Below are 14,616 nucleotides of genomic sequence, written 5' to 3'. Positions count from 1 at the left end.
ATTCGCAATGTAATACACATTTTATGACAAATGATTAAAAATTGATATTTTTGATATTTAACAGTAATCGAAGTAAACTTTATAAATCTGATGATTTATACTTAAAGTGTATGTAGGTGGGATGAAAAGCGACGATCAATTGAAAATTTTGACCTTTCGTATTGAAGATGTGGATTTTTTTTCCCAAAACACAAAAAAATTAGGTCTTTTGGGGAAAAAAATCCATATCTTCAATATGAAAGGTCAAAATTTTCAACTGATCGTCGGCTTTTCGTCCCAGCTACATACACTTTACGAATATGTCATCAGATTTATAAAATTTACTTCGAGGACTGTTCTTGAGTTATGTTGTAAAGAGGGCTGAAACAACAACACTTTTGTAAAATGTACGCAACTCATTAACAAGAATAAATCAAGCAAGTTTTCAAAGTATATGATTTGTAGAATGAACTTTTGCAAAACATCAAAGTGTTATTTTTCAATAATATATTGATTTAGACAATGAAAATTGATATTTGGCTGCTTCGACCAACAATACCGCGCCTACCCTTAAAAGACTAGTAAAAGCAGTTTCCCCTCAACGCGTAAAAGAGAATGTGACCTCAACACTCTAGAGAGAGAGAGAAAGAGAGAGAGAGACAGAGAGAGAGTGTGTGTGACATTTATGCAACATTCGTGTAAAATATTCTGTTTGAAAACAAGTGTTTTCCATCCAATTTACCAAATAGACATTGCAGTAATAAATTAAATATATAGATGGATAGGGGCGATATTTACACAAATCATTCCATATATTTACCCCTATTTTTAACTAGCTTCAGTTTGCTATAGCTTATGAGTGTCACTTTCACTGCTCCCATACATATACAGGTGTCACTATATTTGCCAAAGCTGTTGCGCACTTGCCCTGACCTCGCTGATATTTACCATGTGGCAATTGAAATCTGTTCCATCTTTGGAACTTATTTGGCATGTAATGGAGAATACGCGGTTTGATCATGTATTTCATATTTAACTGTATGTAATGAATGCACATTATTAAATGGCTCAATTTCAACTTGCACTCTTACATTAATCAATTGCATCCACCATTTTATGTTCATTGCTCTTCCAAAATATCCTAGTAAGTAGTCAATTATTTTTCACTCTAACACTCTTGCCAAGAAGGTTTTGTCACATAGCCAGATATTATATTACATTAAACTATGTCTGTAGAGGTGTTTTAGCTGTTGTTTATTTTTAAACACAGCAAAAAATGGACAAAATGAATTTGCACTTAATTTGTTAATAAACACATTTTAACAAGGCTCTAACATATGTATCCCATGCTTTTTGAATGGGGTCAAAAACTCACAGGGCCCAACACTGTTTTGTGATACAAAATTCTGCAAATAGTATTTTTTGTCTGCACATTTTGCAGTTTGTTTCAATATCCAATAAAGACATCTGATCACTTTTATACTGCATGATTGGAAAAGCTACGCTAACAATTTCAATTTGTGCCAAAGATAGAACAAAAAAGGATCAATTGGGCCACTGCTGTAAGATGATTTGTATAGCAGCATTTATACAGAACTTACATCTAACACTAAATAATGCAGTGAGCTGATATAATTTCTTGCTTAAAATAACAAAATGTGCATTAAAACAATTTAATCAAGACACTCTTCAGATTACGTGAGAGTCTCACCTTCGTATTAACAAACTTGTATCACAAACCATTCAGGTAAAACTCTTAAATGGTGTGTTGTTGATCAACCTATGATATAAAAGCTTGCTATTTAGAAACATTGTCACACAGACTATTGTATGGGGCACACCTGCTCCCATTGCAGAGGATGATTTAAGCACTTCCCAGCAAGTCTTGCGGTTAGCACAGCTGTGTGAGTGAACATGACACCACTGCCCGCCCACTGCATACACACGTGCATGGTTAAATTTGAATTTGGACAGATATATTTACAATAAAAACACCTTCTAAAGGTTGGTCGATTTCACATTTTATGTTATCTACAGAAGCTGTGGATTATCCTTCATGCATACATCACTTTAGATCTGAAATCGACCAACTAATAATGACACACGGGCAATTCTAAAACAACATCTTTTGCACAGAGTTCAATGGGAATTGAAAAGTAAAGTGGCAGTTGAAACTCTAGTGATAACACTTTTACAGTGCATGATGGGGCTTCCTTAAATCATCCTCTGCTCCCATTGTAACCTGTGTAACAAATTGATAGTTCATTGCCAAAGATAGCCTGGGTTGCTTTGGGTTATCATGATTTTTTTTCAGGCCAAGTTGACAGACACTACATTAAGGTACCAGGTACTGATATGCTACTCTGAAATATCCCACTTTTTAAGATACAGGGAAAGGCGCCCTGAAGCTTCATTTTGGGAAGCTTAACTCAATCGTATCAATAAAATCATCCCTAGGGAATCACCCATGCACCCATTGGTACGGAAATGTTTATTTGAATACAGTGTTGTAGCTCACAAAGTTTTCATTCATTGCAGCAGGATGTTCTAATGACAATCTTGGGCTATTCTATTTGAAATCCATACACCTCTGTAGCAGACATGACCTTAATCTCCCACACAGGGAGTTTGATTTTCAAATGTGTTTACCTGCATGGGTGACTCCATGCAGTGTTCGAAATATGCCTCAAAAAGTTACAGGCCAGCCAGGCTTGACCTTAAAAAGTTACCGGCCAGCTGGGCCGGCAACTAGATGCCAGTCAGAAAAGTTACCGGCCAGGCCAAAAAGTTACAGAAAAAATGGCCGGCTGACCGGCCCTATTTCGAATGCTGACTCCATGGTCATGGTTTCCTTAGGATGTGCATGGATTTTAACTGGAACGTTCCATTTCAGCATTTTAGATGCAAAAAGGGCCAATATGCAAATTAATTGCTTGAAAGGAATAAAACTGGATGGTTTTCAAAGGTATAGAAATATGTCCGTGGCCTCTGCATTCACTGAAGTAGACTTATAAGCATATTGCCTCATAAATCTTTACAAAAGTAGACTAATTATTGTGGCTCATAATTAGCTTTTTAATACATTGTTGATGCAACTCATATCTTGTCAGTCAGTATGTGTAGTTATCCAGATCATTCTTTTAACAATTCTTTAGTGCCTCTATGATATTTTATTTGGTGGTTTAGGTGTTTTTCAGCTGTATGAAATTAAAAACAGTCATTATTGGCCGATTGGGATTGCAATTTTGTGATTTTTTTTCAAGTTTTCAATGATTTTTTAGTTACAGCAGGACACATGGGCAGGACACATGGGCAAGTAACAGCCCTATTGCCTGACATGTTTGCCAATCTTGATTGCCAATGAATAAGTGTTAATTTAAAAAAATACTGTGTGACAATTTCTGAATCTTTATTGGAAAATATCACAAATCGTCGGCTGTATTCCATAGTGGCGTATAGTGATTTTTGGTCATTTTTTTGAAAATTGGCACATATGTTTTTAATGATATTCTCTTTCATTTTTCTAAGTCTCATCAGTCATAATTAGCTAATTAATTAGTAATTAATAAATAAAATGTAAAATATAATAAATTTTTTGTATTCCATAGTGGCATATCGACCATATGCCACTTTTTATACACATTTTATAATTATGAAATATCGGCACTAAAAATGAAAAACATTGTATGTCATAGTGGCGTACACGTATCGGACTTATACGCCACTATGGAATACAAACGACGAAAAGTAACGCCATAGGGATTACACGGCGACCGAGGTGGCGTAAGGTTAACGTTAGGTTAGGGTATTGCGTTTTGTTTGTTTTCCATAGTGACGTATAGTTTTATTTTCAGTTTGCCAGCAATAGTGTGTATTTATTTCTTTTGAAAAATATATAACAATAGAATCTATTTAGTTTACTACAGAAATTTCACATCATTTACAAAATATAATGAATGCCTGATTTACACAACTCGATTTTAAATTGGCATTTCTTCAAACCCGATTTTCTCGAAAAGTTGTTAATTCGCGGCGCCCCACTATACGCCACTATGGAATACAGACGACGAAATGTAACATTAAAGGCACTATCAGTGATTTCAGAAAATCTAATAAATCACAGAAAATCAATTGTTAGCATTTTTGTAAGAAATATAGGTGCGCTAACTTGCTCTGTAAATTATAAAACCAGAAGTGACCTTATAAATATGGAAGTTGAGATATTAGTCAGTGTTGGAAGCTTCTATAGCTTGTGTCCGGGCTTGTGTCTATATGGGCGCTTATAGCAACATGCAATTGAATGGAGCTACACATCCTGCTCCATATTCTGCAGTTTTTCATACAAAAAAATGACAAATTTTATCGACTTATTTTTCACTAACTTCACAAATTTGCATGCCTTGGTGGGAGGGAATCACTGAGAATGCCTTTAACTGTTGTCTGCCCTGGCCTTGTGATGTTGAATTAAATGCCATCTCTGAGCTAAAGAGGGATTAGTTTTTAAGCATTGAGGTAGAGTGTGTTTAGTTCCAATGGATTGTGAATCCTTTCTAATGGCTTGTATACCCACGTTCGCCCCTGCCTTGCCAGGCTGGTGTTTTTCCATCGCTTACCAAACTTCCTTCCAGTTTCTCCTACATATATTAATGCACAGTTCTTGCATGGAATGGAATAACATGACATCTGTGCTTTTAGTTCTATTGAGGAGAGCTTATCACCTTATTGGTCAAAAACTAAATGCTCATCGCTCAGTGGTGTAAATTCAACTTGACGTCATAGGTGGAAACTCTACTGTACACCTGTTTGTTTAATATTTCTGGTCAGTGAAAATCTCTGACTGAATCATAGTTTACTAAGGTCAACAGTCTGTCTCAAGCTGATCTTTTTCCTACATTCGTGTGTCTTTTGCTCTAATTTGTTTGAATAAAAATGGCATGTTCTGTGCTATAACAGATTATACGATATTGCAAATTTGAAGAAATAATCTGAAGGGTTTTGTAACCATTTGATTGTGTTTAATCTAGTGCTAAAGTGTTGTTAAATTGTTGAGAGCCACTCAAGATTGGATGTAAAATATACTTTGTGATGAAAACAAAGTTATACAAGGTAATATTCTGTTTACTATATTGACCACATCCCCTGTTGCAGTTGACTTTAGCCATTGAGATGTCTGTGTCTAACCTGCTGTTACCTAGAGATTGCTTTAAGGATTCATGCAGGATCATTTCAAAGCAAAATTTAACAAGATATGCATAACAGCCTTAAAGCTAAAATAATACGATGTGTACGAGTAACTATAATGGTGGTTCAAAAATTTTGGATGGAAAAATCCAATTTATTTTTCAAAAAAGAATAATTTGTCACAAATTCTAAAAACGTAATATTCTTTGCATCGTTTTCTTTTCAAAACAGATGTACTTTAATGCACTTGCCTTTGTTATGTTAATCAAGTTGGCAAATTTACCACCAAACGCGATATTGCATGCATCCTTAAAATAAAGTTGAGTTGTAGAAACTGTTCCAATTTGTGCTTTCCACCCACTGCTATATTCTGATCATTTTAATATAGTAACAGAGAAATAGGAAGAAAGCCACGCCATAGGGTTGGTTTTTGTGTATACAAAACCAGCAGGTAATGTTTCTTCCAATTGGATTTGCAATAGACATGAAATTGGGTCAAATTTAAAGTAAAGTACTGGAACGTGTAGAACATTTATGTGTGATTATTAAGCAAAGTAGGTCCACATGTACACCTCCTTATGTAATTTGAATGATAACGATGAGGCAGGTTGTCAGTTAAAAGAAGTTTGCAAAGTTTTCATGTTATTGTAACCGTTATTGCTATAGGGCTGTGGAACTTGGAAAATCAATGATAGTGATAACAGGAAGTTAGACACTTTCTAGATCAAATATCTCAGGAAAATATTGAAGATCAGATGACATATGTAAAATCAAGCAGTGACCTAGCTACTAAAGAAAGAAAATCTAAGTGAAGAAGTAAAAAGAAGGAGGTTGAAATGGATTGACCATGTGCTAATGAAGGATGGATGACAACTACTGCATGACACTGAGCACTTTCCTGGGCTCCAGAAGGCATAAGAAAAATGTGGTCACCTAAGACAACGAGGCAGACAGTGGAAAAAGATATGAAGATATTAGGGTGGAGTTCATGGAATGAAGCCAAGCCTAGAGACAGGGACAGCCAATGGCAGTGCCACGGGGGACATATCTCCCCCCCCCCCCCATCAGAACCCTCCCCCTGTTTCCCCCAGTAAAAAGCCAAAGTTACAAACATTTCCACTTTTTGTGGCATTTTTGGGCAATATTAGTTGATTTTTGCCCTCCCCCCAAAAAAAAAAAAATCCTGGCACCGCTACTGGGGACAGCTGGACTGGGAGGAGACTTGCAGCATTTTGGGCCACAGGGCCCATAGAATATGTGAGGTGCAGGGCCCAATAAGGAAAGGTGAGGTGCGGTAACCACTGTAGTATCCACACTAATTGGTTTTGTTATTTTTTGGGTTGTGACAATGGTGTTGGAGAAACTTATGACAAAAATGTGTTGTCTGTTTGTTGATATTAATGTTATTTTATTTTAATAGTTTGAAATACATTTAAATCTTGCTGTTACAAATGAATTTGTTATTCAAATCAATGAATTTTTGTTTTAAAAAAAAGTGTCGCTCATCAAAGATCATCTGTAAAATTGAGTTTAAGTTTTTGTTTTACATGTTTTGATGATGAATATGTAGTTGAAAAGATATTCTTAGTTACCTAGACAGATAGGTTATAAATTGAAAAATGAAGAAGTAACCAACAACCCTGCCACCTTTCTACAGCAAGTATATATATCACAACTGAGCATTAGTTACACTGTAACACAATAGAAATCCCTAAGAGGAAAGCGGCACGTAAGTCGCATTACACAGAAAGGCAAAACAAGGAATAACGATACCTTTCATGATGAGTGTAAAAGAATTGTGCTCTAGCAAAAGTACTTTGTTGAGAACTAAAAGTGATGGAAAAACAAGGAAATTGTATACATGCTTTACTAAATTAACATAATAACTATCTTTCACATACGTTTTGAATTTTTGAAATTAATTTGTCAATTTCTGAACTACATTGATTTTTCAAGAGTCATCACCCAGTATGAATAATAAATACTGTGCTAAGGTTGGGCTATTCCAGTTGAAATCCATACACCCATTATGGAAGACATGACCATAATCTCCCATACAGGGGGTGTAGATTTCAAATTGAGTCACCTATTCAGGTAACACCATTTGAAATTCAAACTCCCTGTGTGGAAGATTAAGGTCTTGTCATCCATATGTGGTATGGATTTCAACTGGAATAGCCCATTGCTTACCAATGATCTATTTCCTTTGTCAACATGCTCTCTTTGTATAGCACTGTACTATTCTGTTTTCACTTCAAATGTGCTAGAATTAGTAAGCAAGTCATTTTTTGAAATAGAACCCTGATGTCAAATCTTAGGTTGCTAAATGTCATCATGAAGCATAAAGACTACAAGTTGAGAGCCATTTGAATGAAAATGCATTGTAAACAACATTGTTCTACCCATTGCTTGAAGAGCTAACCTTCTGCTCCTGCTAATTGTAATTTTAGTTAAAGCCAACAAGTGTTAATAACATGCATTTTCAAGTTCTTCGAACAGAGATGTGCCTTATTATCTGACTGATCTAAAGTGCCTGTTTGAATTAATGCTTTACTTCAATATCTCACTTAACTATTTTCAAATGTATGATGAGCCATTCATTGGGATGCGACAAACGTCACCTAGGAAACATTGAACCCAGTCAAGAAAATAATCAAGTTTACAAGATTAAGTTAGTGACAAATAAAGTCACATAATCATATCACGTTAACCTAAAAACATTTGTAATCAGTGTTCAAGTTTAAATAGGGTTCAATGTGACCTTTGTGACATAGCACAGATTGACCCAGATGCACAATAGTCAATTAGGGATTCAATCATGTTACACCATTGTTCATCACCGTTTAGCAATGATGTGTCTGTGTCGTCTGCATGGTTTACTTCGCGAGGGGCTGCCCAAGTGAAGTAAACCATGTAGACATGCTGGACTCGAGTTGTTAAATGGAGATGAACAACAGTGACACATGATTGAGTCCCTTCCAAGAATGAAAACAAACTAAAGACTGTCTAATTCACTTGATTATTTCATGAGGAATGTCAGTTAGTCATTGCCACTCATCATTACAATAAGATTGGTGATTTCTCTGTTGATATCAGCAATAACACTACAGAATAAAATGGCAAAGTTTAGTGACGTTCTTGCTAAATTCTTCCTTACATGGCTGTACCCACTTTGGAATAAACAGGTTAATAGGCACCTGCTTTTGAAACTGTAATGAAATAAAAAAAACTGCCTCTAAGATCAAAAATGAAGATAAGTTGCATGCTTATTCATATCTGACAAATAGTAGGTTTTTTCAACAGTACTATTTCTTCCATTGATAGAAAGTTTGCAGTAATGTGCAAAAGATACTTTCTGCGTGTGAATCACAGACTGAGTTATTGTTGTCAAAATCAACAAATTATGAGAATTGTAGCCAAATATCTAAAAGAATAAATGAAACATCTACTTTCAACATGGTAATGGCATATTGTAAATTTTGTTCAATCTATAAGTGTCATTCGGGACAAAAAGTTTACAAAGTTGCTGAAACTATGAGCGGAAAAAGTAACTGATGAGAGAATGTACTTCATCTACATGGACTTGAGCATGAAAATCACACTGAGATGATTAGCATAACAAAAGTAGTAATACAGTAAGCCAAAAAATTAAGGTACCAGTTATGTTCACCCCTGTATATCCTAAACAAAGAAAAGTATGTCAAATTTTAAACAAGCAGCCACTACCTGTACTTTTTAGCTCTGATTTAAGACCTTATTGGTTGAAATTGGTGAGAATTAAAGAAACAGTGATCTAAAAATATTTTGTGTTCTAATCAATGAAAGCACAACACTAGTTTTAACATGCTAATCAATGGAAGCACAGCGTTAGTTCTCTTCTTCAAGAACGCCTTGTGTACAAATCAATAGCGCTTGCAATGGAGCAAACTGCAATACTTTTAAGGGATGGGTATGAACGTTTGGACAGTATTTATTGTGGGACATTAGAGCACATCAGACATATCGAATTGCATTCTGAATACGAAGAATGTCCTTATGATATCAAATAATTTTAATTTTTGAAATTAGCAATGTAATACACATTTTATGGCAAATGATTAAAAATTGATATTTTTGATATTTAACAGTACTCAAGTAAACTTTATAAATCTGATGATTTATACTTAAAGTGTATATAGGTGGGATGAAAAGCCGACAATCAATTGAAAATTTTAACCTTTCGTATTGAAGATATTGAATTTTTTTACCAAAACACCAAAAAAAATAGGTCTTTTTGGGAAAAAAATCCATATCTTCAATATAAAAGGTCAAAATTTTCAATTGATCATCGGCTTTTCCTCCCAGCTACATACACTTTAAGAACAAAACACCAAAAAAAAATAGGTCTTTTTAGGACAAAAATCCATACCTTCAATATGAAAGGTCAAAATTTTCAATTGATCGTCGGCTTTTCCTCCCAGCTACATACACTTTAAGAACATATCATTAGATTTATAAAATTTACTTTGAGGACTGTTATATATCAAAATGTGAAAAATATCAAATTTTAATAATTTGTCATAAAATTTGTATTATATCGTGAATTTAAAAAATCAAAATTATTTGATATCAGAAAGACATATGTCTGATGTGCTCTCATGTCCCACAAAAAAATACTGTTGAAACGCTCAAAACGCTCATTCCAGAGCCCTTAAATTGGCATCTTCCTTGGGGTTTTGGATGCCGTGTCTTTATTTCTTAAACGATTTCAACGAATGAGGTCTTAAATTCGAGCTAAAAGACGCAGCTATTGACTCGTTGTTCCAATTATGACATACCTGGCTTTGTTTAGGATATACAGGGGTCAACACAACTGGTACCTTAATTTTTTGGCTTACTGTAAGGTAGTAATGATGGCTATGGTGTCATGCACAGATAAATGATACAGGACGTGTGCATGGATGAGAAAAAAATCACCTGATTTTGTTTTGAAAACGAACTTTTTTTTATATTCAAATGAATATATGAATTTCATTTTTTATAATAAGCACAATTTCAAATGAATATATGACAAAATTTCATTATTTATATAAGCACAATTTCTTATATGTGAGACCTATTTTGAGCAAAAGTGTGACAGAAAAATCATCATGTACTACAAGATACAATATTGTTCCAGTTATGACAATTATTATGTGATTGTAATAAAGAGGTGATATTGTTGGATCCAATATCTTTCCATCCAATCTACCTTTTAAAATAGCCACTAGCCAAATCATTTATACAGCCTTATTCCATTACACCCCTGCAAGTTTCTGAAGTGATGCATGTTTTACCTAGAAAATCTAGTTGTCTAGTTCTATGGTATATATCTTGCCAATAGGCTTTCAAGCAGATGACTAAACACTTTCAAAAAGTGCATTTTCCAGTTCAGGCTATACCCTGAAGTAAAAAACCTGCTATTAAGATTCAGAAAGTTATACTTATGTCACATTATACCATCAATACGGTTAGTGTAACTGATGCTTTAAATTGTGCTAAATTTAATAGTGAAATGAGGTTAAAATTGCATTATAGCTGCAGCGGTTCCTTGTAGCAGACTATGTGAAAGAACCAAAGTAAATTGCCTGTCATGTATCATCTGTATTGTTTAGTAGGTAGTAGTGTCTTGTTGGCCTTATTCATGTTGTATAGGGGTTGCATTGGGGGTTGAAAGTGAAGGGTTTTGAAGACCCCTTCACTGATTCTTTAAACAAAGGGGTTTTCTTAATTTATGGGGTTTTAATTGAGCCAGGGAAATACCCTGCCTGGGTGCCCGAAATTCGGGGGAAAAATTACATTTATTTTTTCGGTTTTGTAGTGTCCCGGGACCTAGACCTAAATGCTAGATCCTAAATTACCCGAAAATCACACCCCTAGTTTTAATAATTGACAATAGTGACAAAGTCTGCAATCCTAAAATAGCATCTATACCTGCACACATGATGCATTACACCTGCAATAAGACATCCTAGATTGTGCAATCCTTTCTTTATTGCTATATCAAGACAAACATTCGTATTTTGATATGTGATCTTTGACCTTTCCACTCAAGAATGGCATGTCCTAGATAGGTCAAACTATACTCTTTTTGAATCCTTTTAATTAGAGGAATACATTAGTAACACAATTTGAGCAAGTTTGACATTTGAACCCCATCAATGACCTTTTCCTGCCTAAAGCTACACCAGTTCAATTGCTATCACACATTTTTGTGTAGCCCATGATGTCAACTACCTATAGTAGCAGTGCAGCTTTGCCCCCACCCCCAAGTGGTACCTCCCAACCTACAGGGCTTACCCACTAGCATAAATAGAAAACATATTAAACATATTTCCATGAAAGTACTATTTAATTTCTGTTCCAATGTGATATTTACAGTTACTCAGCTTCATAATGCTGGTTTTTCCATGTAGTTAATAGCTGCTCTACTTCAACAGATATGGTCAATTTAAAAAACATCGGCTCCAAATTCTAAGTGGTCCAGGATTCAGGTTACTGAAAACAAGGAATGCTTGAATATGTTGAATTACATAACAAAGCTTTAATTTTAAGTGAAACTTTATTTATTATCCAAATGTATATAAACATTATCATTAGTTATGTTTACATTTTATTAAACTTGGGCCCATGATTTTAGGACAAGATGACTTCTCAACAAACTATACCTTTTGTCTATTAATCTGTAGAGATGAATAATTTGATACAATTTTTATTAAATTAGGAGCAATTTTTTAATTTGACCCATGTTCATCGATATTAGTACCCTCTGACCTATTAGGGATTCTGGAAATACACGACCATTGATTTTTTTATTCCTTGGGACCAGGAACAACTTGTGATATTTTATAACTCGATTTATTTAAATCCCCTTGTGTGACCTTTGACCTCAATAACTGAATTTGCTCAAGGGTGCCCTCATGGCTCCCAGTGGAAGCATGATTAGTATGCAACTTTACGATACTACTGGGTTGACAATGATCTCTATCCTCGGCTATATGGAATATTAACTAAATGGAATTTAGACCAGTTTGTTTAAAATGACTGAATGAAAGCATTCTTATCACACATTGGTAACATTCTCATGAAAGCTTAGACAATTATCGTTATCAGTCATATAAATTTGCTATGAAACCAGTAGTACAAAATTTGAGAAAAAAATGACTGTTTTTATGTTTCAGGTTTTTTAGACACCCTATAAAATGTGTACATGTATTAAAAACTTCGGTAGAAGTTTTGCCACAAGTTTAAAAAATAACGGTTAGTTCATGAAAAAGAAGAAGTGAAATTTAGCAAAAGCTTGACGAGGTTTATTTGCCCGTAAGAGAGCTCTATTGTTCCGCTATTGTATCCGCTATTGTATCCACTATTGTATTCTATTCATAAAAGCTACTGCAAGAATCGCGGCAATCCCTGATATTGCTGATGTCTACCGCCATGCGTTTCGCATTTATTAACAATCAAAATTATCCCATACTCTTACATTTATAGTCTTATTCTCACCTTTTATATAATATTAAGAAATTGCAATTATGAAAACTACAAACTTTGAAAGTGAAAATATATTTACCATCGAAAATATATCATACTTAAATTCTATAGAGTCTATAATATATCCAACCCAGAAGTGCCCATTTATTTAAACTAGCGGTCACCCGTCTATGTTGATCAATTAGTTGAATAAACAATAGATGTTAATTGAGTTTCTACTGTGTCATGTAATAGTTGCTTCTACTGTGTCATGTACCGTAATAGTTCAGACTACAGGCATAATATCCTCACACCGATGACAGGATAGGCCTAATTCAGGCTATGTCAACATTAGTGTATTGTGTTGGCGTGAAAAGTTGTAGCATGCAGGTGCGCTGCCACTGCCTTTGCCCTGCCTTTGAAACTAATTAACATAATTTGACACCCTTAACGTAAACAAAAACAAATTTGGACGTTTTATTGGGGTGCGCATAACTTTACTCTCACATACGCAAAAATTTGTTTTCGAAATAATGTAAAAGCGTAGAAGTTTTAGCCTTACCAATTAAGCCAAACTCAGTAATTTATTATAGATTGTTGTAATAGCGCCCAAATATCCCCACAAATATCTTATACATGATTTTATTGATTCATTTTGGGCTAAATCAAAAGTCAGAAGTAGTTAAAAAGGGCAACATCCTCACCATTACTTGCTGCTTTACAAATTATCCTCGCTTGACCAAACACGCATAGTACGTTGATCGAAAAACCTAGCGTGGTTGTCTTAACAATGCAAAAGAGATGTACAGCTTACCCACTAACACTAGCTCATTTACAAAAACCTATTGAACAGTTACGTAGTCCATCGATAGTGCGGACACTCTTCACTCGCAAACCACCAAAATTCGTGCTATTTTGGCGTTGGAAAAGAAATCTCGTGAATAGAGTGCCCTCTCTACTATCTGCCTACATGTTTACGTTCTAGAAATGCCAACTAAAATCATCCAACAACTTCATTTTAAGAATTATTTCAGTATAGAAATCAATAGGAACAGAAAGAGTATGGTCTACACATTCCAGGAAAATGTTTTATTTGTTTCTTCCGCCATTCTATATTTCCCTAAAATTATCACATTTTTTTTTCTTTTTCCTATCTAAATAAGTCTCCGCGCTACGCAGAAATTATGTGCGATAAATCATACAAATTTGCCACAATTTTACATCACTTTAGACAGTATTGCAATATCTTGATGATTTTTAGGCATTTTCAACGGCAACTTGAGTATATTCAGAAATCAAATATCGCGCCAAGGGGATGACACTCTTATTCACGCATTCATTTACAACGCAAACTTGTATCGAATCCCGGTGTTTTGCGACCAATGAAATGTCCGCACCCTGGATTTATTCATCCCTGGTATGAATTATTTATTAGGTTTGTCAAGGCAATAACCACGATCCGTTTTGTAATAATATAAAAGCACTTGCAATAGAATCCCGCTGAGTTCAATGAACTGCGCCCTGAAACCGATGGAGAGGTGCCCCATAAAGAAGCTATTCCATTGACCTCTATTAACAGGTTAGTGAGCTCTCCATACACAAATGAACAAGTACAATAGGACAAGGCCAGCACCTATTACCTGCTTTGCAACATGTTATTTTGAAGTCGTGAAGATTAGTAATCGTCTGTGCATATGAACTGCGCATTTATGATGCAAAATATTAGTTCTATATAATATAAAATTACAAATACTGGTATTATGATACACGGTATAGGTGATATATAAAGCGACTAATAAAATCATGTCATCATGGCGTCATGTCAAAGGTTCATTATATCCCGTATGTTTGTCTAAATTCATATATATATTTGAACAAAAATTCTACACCCATTTAATATGTACTCAGGTGGAACCTTGCCTTTTTAATTTTCATTTCTTTTTATGTAAGAAATTCAGGTTTTTCCAT

The 14,616-nt window shown here is 34.7% G+C and overlaps 1 protein-coding gene across 1 annotated transcript in view; it reads left to right on the top strand.

Moving 5' to 3' along the window:
• The window catches only part of LOC140160216 (TBC1 domain family member 19-like), a 527,882-nt gene that overhangs the window by 203,784 nt on the left and 309,482 nt on the right, over window positions 1-14,616 (top strand). The window lies entirely within an intron of this gene.

The sequence above is a fragment of the Amphiura filiformis genome, chromosome 9 (genome assembly GCF_039555335.1).
Source record: "Amphiura filiformis chromosome 9, Afil_fr2py, whole genome shotgun sequence".
Taxonomy (NCBI): Eukaryota; Metazoa; Echinodermata; class Ophiuroidea; order Amphilepidida; family Amphiuridae; genus Amphiura; species Amphiura filiformis.
The sequence above is the reverse complement of the archived record's forward strand: the minus strand, read 5'-3'. Positions and strand labels throughout refer to the sequence as shown.